This window comes from Vigna unguiculata, chromosome 11 (assembly GCF_037176805.1).
Source record: "Vigna unguiculata cultivar grain cowpea cultivar isolate G323 ecotype 2 chromosome 11, ASM3717680v1, whole genome shotgun sequence".
Taxonomy (NCBI): Eukaryota; Viridiplantae; Streptophyta; class Magnoliopsida; order Fabales; family Fabaceae; genus Vigna; species Vigna unguiculata.
Genome location: NC_140802.1, coordinates 29,923,071 through 29,930,655, shown reverse-complemented (window position 1 = coordinate 29,930,655; position 7,585 = coordinate 29,923,071). Strand labels below are relative to the sequence as shown.

Below are 7,585 nucleotides of genomic sequence, written 5' to 3'. Positions count from 1 at the left end.
ATCAATAAAAGATTATATATAATATCAAATTTGATTGAACTGGTTCAATTTTTATTTAAAATAATCGACTATTAATAGATTGTTTTAGTGAAAGTATTAGACGATACGTTGTTTTTCTTCAGAATAATTGACTATAATAATAGATAACAAATATTTAACATAAAATAAAAAATCTAAAATCACTTTACTTAAATTTAAATGAACTATCTATTTTATCATTCAAAAAGATGGAAGTTTAATATAAAAGAATTTGGAAACACGTATTTGTATTTTATAATTCATCTTTAAGAAATCAATTAATACAAAATATATTTCGAAAATATTTGATTGACAACCTAAATGTCAATTTAATTTAAAACTTGACAAAAAGATAGCAATTTATAAGAGCATTGACAGTATGAAACAAGAGGGAAAGAGAGAAACAAAGATGGTAACATGCCTTTGTTAAAAAATGTAAAGAGAGAAACAAAGATGGTAACATGCCTATGTTAAAAAATGTAAAGAGAGATACAAGGTTGTGAATGTGTGTTAGTGCATTTGAACCATATTTTTTTATAAGGATTGGTATAGTTTCCCATTTATGCAATGTAATGTAAAAGTCCCACATTGTGTGGAATGTGAAAGAAAAGAAACTTTATATAGTGGATGAAAAGGTTGTGTTCTCGCCGAGCTAAGTAACAAGAGTTTGTAACCCAAGTGGGGGCACGAAGGTGATGGAACAACTTTGAGGCTCCCTGGTTGGAGTTGTGGATGCCAAAAGTTGGCTTGCCCATTCCAAGTTGAGAGTTGGGTGATGGGACTTGTGTGAAGGCATAGGTCCCATCTCTCTTAAACAAGAGGGTACTGCGTGAGGCTGGTTTCACAGAGCAGCTACCTCCCAACAGTGGAGGGATAACAAGCTGTTGCAACCACCCTCCGAAAAAATACCTAGGCAGCCTCACTTGCTTGGACCATCACCTTTTTCCAATTTTTATACTCTATTATTGCCTGTTTATGATATACACAAAGTATACTAAAGTCCACTTTTGTACTAATACTGACAAACTTTCTTTTTCTAACCAAAATATTATTTTTCTTCAAATTGTTTCAATGTGATGTAGTTACTTATACTTTTATATATTCTATACACTGTTTTGGAGTATTAATGTATCACTTTTATAGATTTAACAACCTTTTAAATTTGAGATGTAATAATTAAAAAAAAAGTAAGGAAATATCGTTTGATATGTTTGAATGAGTATTTTTTTCAGTTTACATATGCTAGTAAAAATTAAACTGAATTTTGTACAATGACATGATATTAAAATGTTTAAGAGTTATGAATTCTACAGTATTGTTATTTGTCACTATTCTAGATCTATTTCTTGGATAACCAATCCCACAATCGTCAGTCCTCGTGAACCGGGTGGATTTCATTAGGAGTTGGACTATGGGTTGGGTTTGTTCAGCCAGTTTGGGTAGGAAGCGGGAAATGGCTGTGGGGCGGCCTATGAGGCGTTGGACCTCTTTGATGGTAGCGGGACTGCGCATCTCGATAATTGCCTTGCATTTTTCGGGATTGGCCTCTATGCTGCGTTGGGTCAACATAAACCCAAGAAATTTACCACGGTCGATGCCGAATACACACTTGTCAAGGTTGAGGTGAAGGTTGTATTGGCGTAGTGCGGAGAAAACCGTCGAGAGGTCCTTGGCATGTTGGTGGTGGCTTGGAGACTTGACAACCATATCGTCAACATATACTTCGACACATTGTCCCATTAGATGACTGAAAACCTTGTCCATTAACCGTTGGTAGGTCGCACCAGCGTTCTTAAGACCGAAAGGCATAACTCTATAGAAGTAGTTGGCATCATCCGTGATGAAGGCGGTCTTGTTCATGTGAGATGCGGCCATGGGGATTTGGTTGTACCTGGAATATGCATCCAAAAAGCTAAGCATTTTATTCCCTGCCGCACCGTCAATAAGTCGGTCTATATTGGGTAAGGGGTAGGCATCGCGAGGGCAGGCCTTGTTCAGATCCGTGTAGTCTACACACATCTGCCATTTGCCATTGGCTTTTTTCACAAAGACTACGTTAGAAAGCCAAGTGGTGTACTGAGCTTCTTCGATGAATCCTGCATTTAGTAACTTGTCGGCTTCACCCTTAGCCTCTAGTCGGCGTTCTTCGCCAAGTTTGCGCTTCTTCTGGGAGATGTAGCGGGCTTCTTTGTAGATGGATAGTTTGTGGGATGCTACTAGGGGGTCCACCCCAGGTAGGTCAGCGACTCACTAGGCGAAAAAGTCTGTGTTGCTGATGAGGATGGGTGTGATGATGGCATGCTCGTCAGAGTTCAAACCGGTGCCAAGGTTGATGGAGTGGCCATTGGGAAGCTCTAGAGGGGAGGTCTCCTCAACTGGTTCGAGACGAATGTCCCGGCCTACTCTGGGGTCGAGATCTTCGCCTGATAGGGCGATGCCGGAGCCAGGTGGTCGCTCAATGTGGTTGGTTTGTTGAATTGGGAGTTACGGGTGCAGGCTGGCCATGTAGCATTCGTGTGCCAGGCGCTGGTCGCAGTGGACGGTGAGGATGTCACCGGAAGGAGAAGGGAACTTCATGGCCAAGTGGGGGTGGAGATAACAGCGCCAAGGGTGTTGAGGGAAGGACGGCCCAGGAGGACATTGTAGGATGTTGGCGCGTTGACGATAAGGAAGCGAATTAGAATGGTTTTGGTCTGGGTTCCTTCGCGAAACATGGTGTGAAGGTCGATGTAGCCGCAGGTGGATAATTGTTCGCCAGAAAAGTCATAGATGGGTTCGACATACGGGACCATACCGGTGTCCGGGAGTTGGAGTTTTTCATAGGTGGCCCAGTAGAGAATATCAACGAAGCTGCCTTGGTCGACAAGGACTTTCTTAACGACGTAGTTCTCGATTTCAACGGTGATGACCATGGGGTCATCTTGATGATGGTCGAGGCAATGAAAGTCATCATATGTGAAAATGATGGGAGGCATACGACATCTGTGGTGGGAATGGATGATATGATTGATGAATTGGATATGGCGGAGGTGTTTCTTTCTGGCAGAAGAAGTGGATCCTCCACTAGCGAAGCCACCAAAGATAGTGTTGATAGTGTCACGTAGTGGAGGATCTGTGGGGGTGATGTCGGTACGGGCCGGTTGGGGTTCCTCGTTAGCAGTTTGAGCTGGGCGTCTGTCGTGACGGGAGTCGTGTGGAGGGCGTCTGTGGTCGGATCGAGGGGGTGGCGGGATCGAGAGGAATGATCGTCTCGTCGGAGGAAGCGGCGAACATGTCCAGCACGGACCAGTTCTTCTATCTTATCCTAGAGTGCTTTGCAGTCTTCTGTAATGTGGCCATGGTTGCGGTGGTAGCGGCAATACTTGGTCATATCAGCGTTAGGAGGTGTGGTTGTCTTGCGTGGTGGAGGGATGAGGTCAGCTTGTAGGGCTTCATCGAGGATACGGGAGCGGGCTACGGTAAGAGGGGCGTATTTGGTGAAGCGGGGTTGGCGGGGCTCGCGTGGGCGGGTAACAAGGCAGGGAGGTTGCGGGGTAGGGTTGGCGGCGGTGGCTGCATAGTCGTTGCAGAATTTGGTTTGGAGGGTCTGCATCTCCTCCATGCGGACATAGTCGGTCGCGCGTAATTTAAGTGTGTGCATAGAGGCAGGTGGGTGGAGGTAGACGTTGTTGGCGAAGGGGTCGGGTTGTAGGGTAAGTGCCATGCACTGGAGGATCATCTCTTGGTTGAGGTGTGGGGTGCGAAGAGCTGCCTTACTGAAGCAATCTATGAACGCTCTGAGTGGTTCGCCTTGTTCCTGTCTAATGCCCAGGAGGGAGATTGTGGTAGTTTGGTGTGGACGGCTGCCAGCAAACTGGGTGGAGAACATGTGTGAAAGAACGTCGAAGCTGTCGATGGAGTAAGGCGGAAGGGTTGTGAACCATTCCAGAGCAGGGCCCTTGAGGGTGGTGGGAAAGGCTTTGCAGAAGACTGCGTCTTGGGATGTGTACAGGGCGACATGGGTGATGTATACTTTAAGGTGTTCATCAGGGTCGGTTTCGCCGGTGTAGCGGTCCAGCATGAAGGGTTCCCACTGGGCAAGAAGGGGGGTGTTGGCGATAAAGTCGTTGAAGGGGTGACGACGTCTAGGCTAGTGGGGAGGGAGCAGATGAGGTGGGATGGGATGGTTGATCATAGCGGGGAAGGTGGAGGTAAGGTTGTGAGGGGGGATGTGGGTTGTTGGCAGGTATTGGGGGTTGTAGGGTGGTACGTGTGTAGTGTGTAGGGTGGTGGGTACGTTGTAGGGGATTTGGGTGGTGGGGAGAGTAGCAGTAGGGGTTGGGGTTGCAATATGCTCCGGTTGAGTGGATGGGAAGTGAATGGGATGGGTAGAGGGAATGGATATTTGTTGGGTGGTGGTGAAGGTGTGATGGGTGGGGTTGTATTCGCTTTCCTCTTATGTGGGCTGGAAGGCCGGGGACCTTGCAGCCTCAAACACCTCCTTGGCCTTTCCCTTCTGGGTGGGATCAGCTTCAATCTTTTGCCTAAGGCGTGAGTTTTCTTGCCGCAGCGCCTCCATCTCATCAGCGCTACATTTCTTCATATCTGCTAGTTCTTGTTGCATCTTCGCCTGGCCGTCCAGGATGGCGGCTAGGTCAGGGGTGATGCCAGCAGGTCCTGAGGGACCAGCATCTGCCTGCTTGTTCACTCCAGCTCTGCTGCGGGTGGAAACCATCTTCGAAGAAAAACGGGTACTAAAGGTGTTCGTCTCGTACCCCACGGTGGGTGCCAATTGTTCCTGCAGAGAACAAACAAGATAAGTTAGGTACAAGCGTCACCTTACCCATGTAGTCCGCTATCTCCTCAGTTGGCCTCTTCCTGGTTGATACATGTCGGCTTGGACCCAGGAGGGGTTACCTGCAGAAGGGACTCTGAAGCTCAAGTAAGTCAAAGCTCTCAAAAGGACAAATCAATGATTAATGGAGTAATGAATGCGTACCTTTAATTACTGGGTCCATGTGTATTTATAGAGCATTAATCATTTTTGGTTATGTCATGGGCCGGGCCCTGGATTGGGCTCCAGTTTAGGTTGTAAGTGGGCCTGGGCCCTAACATAGGCCCTTAGGAGGACCTATTGAACACTAGGGGGCTTGGATTTTATTAAGTATATTTGGAGTAGCCGGCCTAGGCCGACTACTTTTGTTGGTGATTTACATTGGTCATGTGTCGTCTTGTGCAGATTGTCCCTCTAGACGTTCAGGTTATCGGTTTAGGCTGGTAAGGCTCAGGTCAGCTCAGCCTAGGTTGATTACTTGACTGCTTTGGCATATATGTATCGTTTTATTACTATTTGGTCGAGTTGGCTAGGTGTGGTACAATTATTTAATTAATTTATTACAAAAAATACATGTGATTAATTATTTAATTATTTCATAATAATATTATTATTATTATTATTATTATTATTATTTTGTATAAGATTCATATAATGTACAATATGTTTACACTATTACATTATTGTTAATCACAATATACATGTATTATTATTATTATTATTATTATTATTATTATTATTATTATTATTATTATTATTATTATTATTATTATTATTATTATTATTATTATTGGTAACACACAATATATTAGTGTTATTATTATAAGTATTGGTATTGAAATTAGAATGAGTGTAAAATAATATTTTTTATTTTTAATTAATATGTTACAAAAAATACGAGTGATTAATTATTTAATTTTTTTGGAGTATTATTATTATTATTATTATATTGTACGATATCTATTGTAACACCTCATTTAAATAATAACTTTAATTTAAATGAAATGCCACACAGATAGAAATTTAGAGACAAGTCTTGGAGTATAAACGTTACTCCTTACAATATCCAAAAATGTTAGGAGAAACTAAGGCACACCATGATGCCAGATACAACCAAGAATCCAAGGACTTAACGAAAGTTAATAGAATACTAAAGAGCAAAGCGTACATGGGCCATAGCCATAAAGAAAAGCCCCAATAAAACATGAAGTCTAGCCAAGGTAGACTATGCAGCGGAATCAACTCTTCCTTGTTGACCTCGAGTGCCTCTCGCAACTGCTCACATCAATGAATTGATGATCATCGCAAAAGGAGAAGGACCACATACAAGACAACCAAACAAGCAAACATGGTAATCTAGAGTAGAAACAGTTTATCAAGCAGTCACATGTTATTACACAATCCAAAACAGTATTCATCCCCCAATCATGTTATGACTTCTCAAACAATACACTAGACTCAGACTTGACTCATCCGGATTACATATAATCAGGTCGGATTCAACGGATGCTTGCACTCTTGGTGGATACCTCTGCTCACCCCCGAGCTATGTGTTACAAGTGTTACATTGAATCAATTCCTCACACACAAGGTTAGCCCTTAATGAGTTTCAGACCTCCTGCTACTCTCACCACAGGAGTCAGTCCGCTCTAAGTGAGACTAATTGACTCCTTAGAGTGTGAGGATGCAACCTTACCTTGAATCCTTAGCAGACCATATAGATGGGGCACCACCATGGACTCCCACTAACAAGGGCCATGGAATTACATCCCGACCACTGAAGCACCACTAGGAAGTCTCACCTAGAGACTCGTGGATTTACGTACTGACAACATACCAATCACATTCCAAACAAACAAATAATATTGATCATGCATTTAACACCTCACGCCATCCTTTGTAACCCATCCTCATTCATATTCCATGTTGATTTCATACCATCACATTCTTCCCAATTCGGGGATATAGAACTTCACCTCATACAATACCATGCCATCAATGTAACATTATTGTTCATACCGAATTCATGACCACATATATAACCAACAATTTCATTGAAATCGCAAGCCAAGATTTATCCCAAACACATCATCCACAATCCATGAATCACATCACTCATGCATGATCATTTATCACATGCTTTTAATATAACAATTAGATTCAAGCCAATAATAACCATTCAAGATCAGAGAAACAACCAAACTACAGCGATCTTGCGATAAAAACTACTCTCACTACAAAGCTCTACTTCAAGATCGAACCGGTCAAAGTCAAAAGCTTTGTGTTAAGGATCAGCTATTAAAATATCAGCTCGATCCAACGGTTAACGAAGTAGTAACTTTCATTTTACGAAAAGTGTGCAGTGTTGTCAACAACACAAATTCAGTGACCTTGCGATAAAAATTGCTCTCACTACAGAGTTCCGATTAAAGATCCGACCGATCAAAGTCAAGAATTATGTGTTAAAGATCAACTGTTAAACTTTTCGCTCTATCAAACGGTTAACGTAGTGGAAATCGTCATTTTACGAAAAGTGTGCAGTGTAGAAAAATAGTAGCGCCACATCAATCAAACATACTTGCACACCATACATTTTTATTCGACCAACAACCTCATTCAAGCATCACAACCATACAACAGACCAAAAAATGGCAAAAATAACTTTAAAAACATAAACCCTAGCTTCCCTTACCTGGAAAGGGGTTAGCAGAGGACTTCAACACCCGAACCGTGATGAACAGTAGCTCAAGGAAT

The 7,585-nt window shown here is 42.7% G+C and overlaps 1 non-coding gene across 1 annotated transcript; it reads left to right on the top strand.

The window, feature by feature from the left end:
• Positions 1-664: 664 nt before the first annotated feature.
• Positions 665-961, top strand: LOC146881737 (signal recognition particle RNA). The gene has a single exon (XR_014986842.1).
• The last annotated feature ends 6,624 nt before the right edge of the window (positions 962-7,585 follow it).